This window comes from Schistosoma haematobium, chromosome ZW (genome assembly GCF_000699445.3).
Source record: "Schistosoma haematobium chromosome ZW, whole genome shotgun sequence".
Classification (NCBI taxonomy): Eukaryota; Metazoa; Platyhelminthes; class Trematoda; order Strigeidida; family Schistosomatidae; genus Schistosoma; species Schistosoma haematobium.
Genome location: NC_067195.1, coordinates 50,919,335 through 50,932,770, shown reverse-complemented (window position 1 = coordinate 50,932,770; position 13,436 = coordinate 50,919,335).

Below are 13,436 nucleotides of genomic sequence, written 5' to 3'. Positions count from 1 at the left end.
CACCAGTTATAGAGATAGTTTATTGTTAATGATTAATAAAAATCCACAAGCGTACGGTGAGCAAGCACACGATGAAACAGGGAGAGTGAGTGAGTCTGTTAAAAATCCATATATATTTGAGAGTTAATCGGGTGTGAATAGATTATCGATTATCTGCACATTGAGACCAATAGGAAGATAGCTTAAGAGTTAATGTACAGACATGCATTCGATCATACACACCGAAATTAACATCGTGAATTGAGTCTGAGTTACAATGACTAGATAAATGATACAGTAGCCAAATGGGCTTGCCACATAAGCTCCCATCCAGAACATTGATGTTTTTATGTACAAAAAAAATTGGATTAACATCTATGTTCGACAAAGAGATAAAGGACGGAACTGTTTTTAAAATAAAAGTACAACTTAATATGGTGAGTAAGTGTTAAATTGAAATAACAGCTTGTGTGTTGAAACGTTTCATATCGTATATACAAGTGTATATTTAACATTAATGAATTGTATAAAGTTAAAATGTAAGCATAATGATGATCCGTGGGGCCAATAAATAAAAAAAATAGTAATCAAAATAAAGTAGGATTTTTATGTGTTATAAGAGTAGTCTCAGGATTTGGTCTAGATAAATATAGTGGTTGCTACATACCTATCTGGCCAATGTACTCTTCTTCCTGATCTTGTTGTAGTTTGTGCTGCTGCTGAACTTTGATTTGAAGTGTTACTTGTTGCAGGTAGTTTGAATGGTGCTTGCTCTGCTGCAGGTTTAGACGGTTTTACAGTTGTCTGTTTTTTCTCAAAAATATTTCGTCTCATACCGAAAGGTACAAAAGGGCGAGTTTTACCTGTTGAGGTATCACAAGTTAAGGTGTCCTTGTTGTTTATGGGGATGTTTTGGAATAATAATTTCGTTTCCTTAGACTGCAAAAGCTTTTGTAGCTCCGTATCGAGCTTTTGATGCTTTGCCATTTCTTGATAGTCTATATCAGGGATCGAGAAGGTATTGATATTTAATCTCGATAGTGCATCTGCTGCCTCATTTGCATTGGCTTTAATATAGCGTATATCAGCTGCAAATTGTGAAATGAATTCTAGTTGACGAATTTCGCGCGGACTATATTTATCATGATTGTGCATCAAGGACTTAGTTAGGGGTTTGTGATCAGTATATATCGTGAAAGAATTGCCTCCTAACATGTAGCGAAAGTGTTTGATGGCTAAGTAGATAGCCAACAGTTCTCTACCGAATGTGCTATATTTTGTTTGCGTTGCGTTTAGCTTTTTTGAGAAAAATGCAAAGGGTTGCCATTGTTCATTGACACGTTGCTGAAGTACAGCACCTACTGCTACGTTAGAAGCGTCGGTCATTATTGCTAAAGGTGCATCAACCTTTCGTCGTGCGAGTAATGCCTCTGTGCTTAAAGCGCTTTTCAACTGATCAAATGCTTGAATTGCTTGCGGTGTCATTGCTAATGATTTAGCTCGTCCCCTTAATAAATCAGTAAGTGGTTTTGCTAAGTCTGCACATTTAGGGATAAAACGTCTGTAAAAGTTGATCATCCCAAGGAAACGTCGTAGTTTCTTGAATGAATCAGGCAAAGGATAATTTTTGATAGCTTGTGTTTCCTCAGGAACTGGTTTAATGCCTTGCTTATCAAGTACGTGACCTAAAAAGGTGAGGGATTGTTTTCCGAACTCACATTTGTCAGGATTGACCGCTAACCCATACTCGTTTAGCTTCTCAAAAAGCATTTTCAGATGAGTTAGATGTTCATTTTCATCTTTGCTTGCTATAAGTAGGTCATCTATGTAAGCATACACAAACGGTAAGCCCCGTACCACTTGGTCAATAAAACGCTGGAAACTTTGTGCAGCATTCCTTAATCCGAAAGGCATACGGACGAATTCGTATAGTCCAAAGGGGGTAGTAATGGCTGTTTTAGGAACATCGTCTGGATGAATTGGAATGTGATGGTAAACACGGACGAGATCAATTTTTGAAAAGATCGACACGTCAGATAGGCTATGAGTGAAGTCATGCAGATGTGGGAGAGGATATCTATCTGGTATGGTCCGGCTGTTGAGAGCTCTATAGTCACCGCACGGTCTAACTTCGGAAGAGTTTTTCTTAGGTACCATATGGAGCGGTGATGCCCACGGACTATCGGAGGGGCGTATGATGTCCAACTCAATCATTTTGTTGAATTCGTTCTTTGCGATAGCCAGACGAGAGGGATCAAGGCGTCTTGGACGTGCGAACACTGGTGGACCCTCTGTCTTTATGTGGTGTACGACGGTATGCGTCGGTTCGTCGTGTTTGAAACTCGGTCGTAATAAATCTGGAAACTGATTAAGTAAATTGACGTATTTGTCGTTCTCGTGATGAGGTTTAACTAATAAATGTATGGAAGTCTCATTTGATATAATCCCTCTAATTTCCTTACTCTGTTCGGCAAGGACAAGTTTCCTATTTCTGACGTCTACCAGTATTTTGTGGAATTGCAGAAAATCAATGCCGATTATAGGAACGAGGACGTCCGCTATGATGAAACTCCAGGAAAAATTAGATTTAGGACCGAAATTTAATTGCAACCGCCTTTTGCCGTACGTTTTGATGTCAGACCTGTTTGCAGCTTGTAGTTTTAGTTTGGGGTCAGGTGTGTTTTTCTCGAGTGCAGTAGGTGGTACTACACTAACCTCTGCCCCAGTGTCGACTAAAAACTGTGTGCCGGTTCTTTTGTCTGTAACATATAATAGACGACTGTCTTGAGAGTTGTGGTCAGTGAGTGCAGTCGTCATTAACCTGCGGTCTTGACGTCCCTTTTTCTGTGTGCTTGCAAAGTTACAAGGCGGAGTACATTTTCTAGCTTGTTTGCCATATGTTCTATGGTACCAACAAATGTTGTGTCTAGTAGTGCTTGGACTACGTCGTCTACGGCTTGTGGATGTTCCTCTACGCTTGCTGTGGGAGGCATTCAATAATTGGATCTGAGCTATCTGTTTGGTAAGGGTATCAACTGATCGTCGTAACTCAGCGATCTCGTCAGTTGAGCCTGATTGGATTTGAGATACAGAGTGAGTCTTAGACCGTTCGTAAATTCTGTCGGCTATGTCTGCTAGCTTATCAAAATCGACGTCTTCGTCTCTAACTGCAAGTATCTGTTGAATGTTTTGAGGGAGACGTCTGAGCCACAATTGATATAGTAGACGTTTGTCTACTGTACGATTTCCTAATAAGTTTGTCATGTGGCGTTTTAACTGTGACGGTGTATTGTCACCTAGCTCCACGTTGGCTAAAAGTTGATCAATTGTCTGTTGGTCGGTGAGAGATGTGACACGAATGACCTCTCTTTTTAGACAATCGAATGGTGAGTCAGGATCCGGCTTAAAAATGACATCCGGCACTTGTTCAATGACGTCATCTGGCAGCAGTGAATTTGCATAACTAAATTTCGTACTCTGGTTTGTGATTTTGTTTGCTACAAAAAAGCTTTCTAAGCGAGCGAACCAGAGTTCAGCCTTTCGTGGATTAAAAGTAGGTAAAGGTACAGAGATGGCACCCACGGAAATAGATTTAGATGAAAGGCTTAACGAACTATCAACTGACATGGTATGAAGGAGCAATAATAATAATAATAAACTGAGGTTTGAAATATACAATATGAAGAAATCAAAAATAACAACAAAAAATATATATATAAGACTCACCGAAAAGAAAAATTGTCACTTTGGGTATATGTATGAGAATATACAGTAATAATTCCAAAGGGAAAATATTATGAGAGAATTTATTATGACTGTCAATGGATTGTTATTAATTATAATAATAATTCCAATATGAAGTTCTTTATGATACTCTTGAGGAGAATGCAGCAGACTTTGTAGGAAAATGGTGCGCGTTCTAAAGGCGGGTCACCAATATGTTGAGGATGATGTCCTCAATATCTGACTCCAAATAATAATATCCCGTTAACTGAGTATTCTAGGTAGGCTTAATCTCCTAGTAGAATTGCGAATTTACTCGAGATTATTGAGAAGCCTGAACACCAGTTATAGAGATAGTTTATTGTTAATGATTAATAAAAATCCACAAGCGTACGGTGAGCAAGCACACGATGAAACAGGGAGAGTGAGTGAGTCTGTTAAAAATCCATATATATTTGAGAGTTAATCGGGTGTGAATAGATTATCGATTATCTGCACATTGAGACCAATAGGAAGATAGCTTAAGAGTTAATGTACAGACATGCATTCGATCATACACACCGAAATTAACATCGTGAATTGAGTCTGAGTTACAATGACTAGATAAATGATACAGTAGCCAAATGGGCTTGCCACAGTATCCATATATCAACCACCACTTATAATGATGTCTGAAGGATGAACTAACAGTAATATTCCCGACCTAAGTAACTCTTTTTATAACTATTTCTCACATAGAAGTGATAGATTAAAAGAACGAGGCGGAGGATGGCTTATTTACGCTCACTCTAGCCTAAACTCACTACTATGTGACATACCTGTATTAAAGAAACTGAAGGATTCGGTGTGGATTGTATTAAAGCCGTCGAATTCCGTTACCTTGCTGCTCGGCTGCGTTTATCGTCAAACTAACGCACCAATAGATGAAATAACAGTATTATCGGAGGTATTCCCACTAGTATCATCCCTTCCATTCACAGGCAAGCTTATTTGTGGTGACTTCAAAATGCCCGAAATTTCTTGGTTTCCAGTCAAGGCGCCGAAAGGTTATGAACCATTTATTGAATGTCTGGAGCTTGAAAAGTGGACTCAGTATGTCGATAGCCCTACCAGACATCAAAATATCTTGGCCTCACCCCCAATACTGTGTATATTAGAAAAACGTTTCCAGGTAGTGATCATAATATTGTCATATGTAGCCTTAATATAAAATCCACAACCGGTAGACGTGAAACCGTAACACTTCGTAGAAACTATCGCAATGTTGATTGGAATGACTTCCACAATTACCTAAGAAGTACTGATTTGGGGACTTTCTTTACTGCAAACAATACCGACACACTAACCAATATATTTTATCTTAACATCAGAAGTATCATCAACAAAATCTGACCTTTACAATACTGTACACCTACGTTCTCTAAAGATCTGTATATACAGGTCGGTACATGAAGACTTCTTCAAAGACATTGTACTCGATTCCACAGGTTTGATGACTATTCCTCTTGAGTAACGATGACGGAAATATTTTTTCGAACAGGGGCGATACGTACATAAAAAGCAATCGCACAGGAAACACGTGCAGTCAAACTTAATAATAACTCATCTGCACTGACTATACTCCTTCAAAATAAACTTAAACGTTCTAAGTCGAGAGAGAACAACTCTATTAAGGACAAACAAGTATACGAAGATCCTATACTTGTTACAGAGCTATTTAGTGAACACTTTTGTTTCTCACTAACTAACGAAAAACCACTGAATGATTCAGAACCAGTCCCAGTACCTCCCTGTGTAATTACTAATGTAGACTTCACGCCCGAAGTTGTTGACACAACTAAACGCCTAAGGAGTGAACTAGCTCCAGAAACTACGTTGTCGTACCCGAATTCCATTTTTCCTCCCAGTTGATGGTAGATGCTTCAGACAAAGCAGTAGGCGGTGACCTCGGTCAACCGAATAAAAGCACCAGGCAAATGAATGAGTTCTTTCCAAAATGCTCAGCACCAGCAGAGACGAGATACACCCTCATATAGGTAGATACTTCTTGTTTCTGTGTGGAAAAAACGAGACTCGTGATCGCCATAGGTTTTCATTCAGATCATGGAATAGAACAGTTGGAGCGCGAGGTGCTGATTTAAAATCACAAATCTTCCGGCATTTACTAAGAAATAATAAAAAATTTGATCTTTTCGCAAAATGAGGAAGTGAATAAATGCTTGAACTATTATGTCTTAACATTAACAAGATATTTACGGTCAATTCTAAGCCACCTAATTCAAATTGTCACAACTCCACCTTCAGATGAGCTCTCCCTCCGATCTACTCAAACATTAGGTATTTCCGACATATGTTGCAAGACAGGGGATTTATGGTTTACATGGAGCATAAACCACTAATCGTTGCATTAAAAGCTAAGGCCAACGAATATTCTCCTTGAGAGACACGACACCTTGGCTTCATATTGAAGTTCGCCAGTCATATAAGTTATGTCAAACGTCATGAAAACCAGGAACCAGATTCATCATCACGGCTAAGGATGAAAACTACACAACAATCGACCATAAATTTCATAGCTGCAGACGACTAACACATGGAGAACAAGGAATCGCAAAATCTAATTTCAGGGTAAGACGCTGGCCTCAAAATGAAACAGCTGCCATCATCTAACGTAGGTAGTTTGATATACTATGAGACGATCGAGCCAATGCCTTCATTTTTCGTCCTCAATAGCACATGAAAATCGATAATTATTAATTTTTATATTTTGTCTCACACCGGCGCAAAAGCTACTACTAAATTTATTAATGCCAGGTATAAATGTCCAAATTTACGAAAAGATGTACACGAGTGGATTAGAGTGCTTGCTGTGTTAACAATCGAAAGCTAACCGTCTTACAAGTCCGCCTATCACAGTTACATCATAACCAAATGCACGTTCTTCCCACGTTCATATAAGTTTATAGATCTTTCACTTCGTTCCAATGGTTTGAATAATTTCTTTACGTGCATAGATTTGCGAGGTTTCTAATGGCCATGCCAATAACCGACACAATATCTAAAACAGTAGCCAAAGCTTTCATTCAGAACTGGGGGACCATTTTATTACGTCTATTACAATAATTACTGAAAGAGGAGCCCAGTCCGAATCTGAGCTATTCAACAGCTCATCGAAACTTTTAAGCTCTAGTAGAATACGTTGCACATACATTACTTAGCCCTTTATTCGTTTGTCTGTTAAACGATATCATAAGGAAACCCAAATATTTCATTATTCAGGGACGTGTAACACAAACGCAATAACTATCAATCGGCTCAAACAGGCGTGCCCAGGTAATGAATCGCCATAGGTTGTATTAAAACGTCAACAGGATAAAGCAGTTACAGAATTAACAAATAACAGCGAGGATTCTTCACATATAACCAGAAAGTTTAGATGAGCGAAACCGATTATTCAGCTAGTGATATATAAATTTCTAGCTTAATCCCAAATCATATCACATAAGTTCTAAATTTATTGCTTACTGAATTATTTTGTGCACATTCGATTAATCGAAACGGGTTAACAATGTTTTTCTACTGTCTCACCGCCTTTGTGATGACAAAATTAGTACCAAAACAGTAATGGCGCAGAGAGGTATTATTTAGATAGAAAATTTTAGGTTCAACAATAACCCAGCATTTGTAAGTTGTGAGACAATACTTCTGAACCATGATTTGTAATATAATCAGGCGATTTAGAATTACTGATGTTGCTAGCATCTCAGAATCAGTAAATGTAGACGTATTATGAGCTACCAAAAGCATTTAGCACTACCTATTTTCCAATAAGTAATATTTAATTAAAACCGCAAGCACTTATTCATAACGGTTACTTGACATTACAATAATGCATTGTTATGAATTGGCAATCATGTAGTGTGGTTAATATAAGCGGCGGATGTTAAGGCGAAATAAGTCGGTTAATCGGCCGTTTGTTATTCCCACAAACAAGCGTTACTTTCATTCAATTTTCTTTATCTAACGCTGACGGTTTTGACCAAATTTCCTTTCAGTCGCTTCATTAATAAGTATCATGGGACTTTAATGGTGTGATTGGAGGTTTTGCGCCAGTCCTTTGCGAAAACCGATCCTCAGCACAAAGTATTTCAACGAGTTTCCGTTTCTAACTCCTTGGTCGATCCTGACAATAAATATTGAGTGATCGCTAGCTAGAAGTTGGCAACTCATTCAATCGACATCCAAATAATGTACATTCCTTCCGCTGCATATTACCAGCGACAACGGTATTTCTGATTAGGCCTTTTGTAACTTGTGCAACGGTTATTAATATTTTTTGCACACGAAAGTTTATACACTTTTCAGAAACGCACCTGAATAGACTATGCAAAAAACAGCTATGATGTATTAAGACAAACAAAATTAGTCAACTTGTTGAAATACCTAGATGGCAGGAACAGGCGGCTCAAATGTTCAAGCGGGCCGCCATTATAGTAAGCAAGATAAATTGGGATTTCATAGTCCATAACGAACACTAGCACTAAGTACGCATAAACAAATAATTCTGTATATCCCGAATACCTAACTGATGAATCCTCCTCCATAAACTACTGACACGCTAAGCTTCGTAGAGTATTTGAAACCGAAATATTCAAATGCGCTAAGTTCACTGAACTCCATTTTATCAGTCATCGGTTTATCCTTTAACAGAATGTGATGCTAATTTTAAACCCAGATATGCTAGCCACTTCACACATCGAACTAACTTTCATATAGTTGGTAATAACCTCATACCTCTCAACATGTCTGATCATACCATGGGTAATCATAGGAATAGGTCAAAGCCTTTACTATTCACCAACATATCGTTCATGCAATCATGCGAAATCCTGGGTAAACTAATAAGTGATGCACAATTGTCTTTAACACTATCCCAGATTAGTACGCAGCCAGAATCATCATCATGGTAGATAGCATCCGATCTGTACTAATCAGGACTTGAAACAGATGACATTGGTCACCACCCAGTGATCAATCAATGTTGATTATATCTCAGTCCTACAGGAGGTTGGTCGCGGCCTGGATAGCTCAGTGGTAACGTCTCTGAGTGTGAAGATGGGTTACACGGGGCCGAATCCGTCAGGGAGAACCAATTCCCTCAAGATTACAGGTATACGTTGCTGACGAGTGCCAAGTAGCACGAAACTCGGGTCCAGGGTTCTTTGTCGACTACCTTCAACCGCCATCTAAACTCCGTGGCTTCTCGCACATTTCCGAATGAATAAACGAAATAGCTTCGGGTCACTTAGGAAACACAGAGCCCTTCGATTTATAATCTTTGGCTATAATTTAGGTTGTGTAAACAGTTGCCTAACGGTAATATCACATATGCACAATATAAACATTAAATATCATGTAATTACAGATGAAGCATCAATCACTTTTCCACATGATTCATCACTTGAAACATCGGCATAAAGATAACCCTTCCACTACTAATCGAACTTCTCAAATGCCATTTTTCGTGAAGTTAGAACGCTGTAACAACTTATAGATAAGGTGGGCCTTGCTTTTCAATATAATCTGTATGATGATTGTATCTAAATGAGATAATTACTTCTAAGTCAATGTGTCCTTTTGAATAAATCTTTATTCCATCCAAACTGGATTTTGTAGTAAATGTAGCTGATGGTCCAAACTCACTGTTGGCAGATAATTTAAAGTCTGACTTCATCTCAGTAGCAGTATTGCCATCTACCAAACCGCAAAAATCATTCTCCATTTCTGAAGACCTCTCGTCTTCGATGAAATGTTTTTTAAGAAGCTCATTCAAGTCTTCGTACTCATGATTCCCCACTCTTTCACGATCCAGTAACAGTATGTTGGAGAGCAATTCTGCCGTTCAACTTGATTCACTGATCTATTTGTTCCATCGGAACCCATTATTATCCAACCGAGCTGCGTGTGCACAAGAAAGGGATGTTTCTTATCACCCAAACGACGTTTCGAAACCCAAGTACCACTGGAATACCATATCTAACCAAAACTCCCACTCAAACGTTTCGCAACCTCTGTAAATTAATATCTTTTAAATGTTTCTACCGTCCTAACTGTTGTTTTTTTAGTGCCTTCGCGTCATCGATCGGTAACCTCATGACTATATAAGCTCTACTAATCTGCATAGATCAACTACCACCCAAAAATATCTCGAAAGTTACTTCCAAACATTTGTGAAAAGTAGTACCAGTTACAGTCGCTATGTCTATCAAGTCTTGTTTACCTTTAAACCCAACTAATTTGCCGCTTCTTCGCACAAAAGTGGAGTATCAGGACGGCTATCCAAATGGGAAATCTCTTTGGGACCACGAAGTTGGGCTGTATGACGATGAGTTCGAGTTTGTAGCTAGATCCACCACATAGCATTAATTATCATCAGCAAACAAACCATGACCGAAACTCCTATATGTACCCATAAACATTACATAACACATCACGACTTCAGGACCATCTGTATTTTCGAAACCGCCTCGTCTAGCGACTGAATAGCTAGGGTTGGTCAAAAATAAATTCAAGCTCATCAAAAGTTCAATAATTATTCTGCCATTGTACAGCTACCGAGCACCTACTTTCAGTACATGGTCCCTCAAGAAAACAGAATTAGTTGGTGTCCAACAGCAAATTATAGGCGATCTAAAACGAAAAACAATTCAGTCCGTTACCATTCTCTACGCATGGTTACGGCGTATAACCGAAATCCTACGGCTTCAAACGTCAATCATAAAACTTCTATCATCACTCACTCGGCTTTAAAAAGTAGAGACTGACATTTTGCACGAGTTGTCTTCAACAGCTCTGAAACTACGGAACAACCAATTGGAAGCAAGCAAGGAGACTTTGGTTTGTGACACACCTGCTGGTAGGGATCGTTCAATCATGCCGAAACATTACAGACCAAATGTCTTTGATACTCTGCACAAGTTTTCTCATCTGGGTGTTTTCGAGCCACCCAACGACGGACCGCATGGCTCCGCATTGCAGGTGTGGTCACTCTTAAGTGTTGCAACATAATCTTTTATTCATATTAAATATATTCTCGTATCGCTAGCCTGGATTTGTTCTCCATCATATATTGGTGATTGTTAAGACGTTATGAGTTGGTGTAAACAATGATATGACTTGCACGTAAGATCTTATAGATTAGGCAATAAAGTCACGACAAATCTGCGATTTTAGGATTGTCTATTATTAGAGCAGTACTAATATCGAAGTAGACTATAATTTCACACCTATCAAGGACGACACTGCTGGTACGCTGGTCTACACCTTCACCAAATGATGAGTGGTAGACTTCGGTTGCCCTTCAACCATCACTAAAGACCGGTGAATGAGCTATCATACTACGCTATTCCGTTAGTCTTCAACATTGATGCTGACTGCATTAGTTTCACTAGACAAACCCTAGCAGAAGGCAATCGGTCACACATTCACACTAGACCACGAGTGGGTACGCCATGCTGCCTGTCCCGAGAAATTACCTATCAGCTCAGGTCAAACGCACCTCAACATATCGATAGTTTCTTCAGAAGTATCCTCGAACTCCTTCATTGCCGATTTCTGATTTGAATGTGTTTGGTATCTTTGTCTTATAGCGCTGTTACAGACAAAAGCATTGTCAAAACCAGAGTATACAGTCTTCAGTAATAAGGTTAGTAGGTTGGTGGACCTGTGTTATTCTTTATAGTTTTTTTTCCAGTGATGGTGGAACCTCCGAAAAATATCGTATGATGAGAGTGGTACCACTTAATAATAGTAATAACAAAATATATATTCTCACATGATAATATGTTACATGGGGCATGACAGTCTACAGACAGGATCAAATTTTACGAATGCTACGGGCTTTAATTTAATAAGTTATTCAACTAGGTTGATATGTTACGGAGTATGTTGGTTATGGGAACAGGGGATACATTTTCAAGGTAATAAACAAGTTAAGGAGGTATTTGGCATAAGGAATTAGCATCCGTATCATTGTTTCGTGACAATCTACATGGCAATAAGGAGCCGTAATTTAACGGAATTTTCTGCTCTACAGATGTAAGATCCATTTTGAATGCTTTGTGTGTTTGTGAAAATCCCTCCATTTTTATACTTGCACTTTGTTCCTATTGATCCTCTTAGTTGTACATTGTTAGCTTTTTGGCTACATTTGAATTGTTAATATTTGTATTTTATTACAGTTTTCGTTTTTACTACACCTTCACTAATTCCCCATGTTTCTTCCCGAACTGCACTTATGTTGTCTTACGTTATACTAAGTCTGGGCGACAGCCATTTTGGTTTGTTCCTGCTTTTGATTGCTTGACCTGTGTTGACTGGAATTGTGCATTTTGGTTGTGAATTGAAGCACTCTTCCAGAATTGAAAACACCCTGTGTTATAGAGCGACCAATTATTACCTTTTGAACGAATCTGTACGTGATCTATCCAGACAGGATAGAATAACATTTATTTGTGGTGATTGGTAATTTTCTTGCATCCTTTATCAACTTTCTTATTTATTGTAGTTTAGATTTGATCAGTTGAACAATTATTGGTTGGATAGCTGAGTGGTTATATTTGTTTAGGTAATAATGTACACTTAAATTTATGATAAATTATAGAAGCGCTATCTTACCCAATTACTTTGTTTTGGTTTCAAACGGGCGAGGGCGCGTATCTAACTCATCCAGACAGCTGTCCTTCACTCCAAACCGTAGTTTGGATCTTACAACAGACATGGGCGAACAGAAATTACCTCCCCGACAGTCAGTAATACCACCCTCCCTGCTTTTGTGATATTAAGCTCTCTCACGTATGTGGTATGTATGAACATTGCCTTAATCTAAGGTCAATATTGCACACCTTGTTGGAATACACTGTCACTATTAGTTCCATATTACAAGAAAATCTGACAGCTAAAGCTTTTGTGGTAAAGGTTGGACATCTAGTTTATCACACTGCTATGAAGTTGTAGTGGCATTAGGTATATATGTTATATGTCTTATAAAATACCGGTCAAATGATATGTGGTTTGGAAATGATAAGGACATATAATACATCAAATAATCTTAAAGAAGAGTTTAGAATAGCAAAATTTTTGAGCCGATAGGTAAATAGAAAAACACAATGTTTGAACGCTAGTAATGACAACAAAAAATACCTTTAAAGCAGTTGAATATCAACTAGAAGTAACTCACACTAATTTAAGATATACTGAGCTACTCATGATCCGTCATATTTGGGAAGCACTCATGAGTTTGATGAGTTATATCTTCACTAACCGAACAGGTAGTTCCAGAAAATGTTAATTATGGCAATAATACATAAAATTTGAAGCATAATCATCCATAAAAAGTGATTATATAAATTTTGAAGGTTCAAGATTGCGGTTTTGTCATATAGTCGAAATAGATAAATAAATGTTTGTATATGATCATATACGCTTTGAATTTGTCATCATATGGCAAAAAATACACTGTGTACACCAAGATGTTTCTGAAAGGATTTACTTTTCGTAATTATATGAGAAAATAATCTGTTCTACTCCGAGTAAACCAGTGTTATGGTTTATAGTGATTCTCATAGACAGTTTCCGAGTATCTCTGATTTTTCACCTGCGTAGTCTCTAGTTGCATTAAGTTCTGTTGGGTCACGGTCCAAGGTATTTCTAAGGCTCAACGTGTGCAACACCAT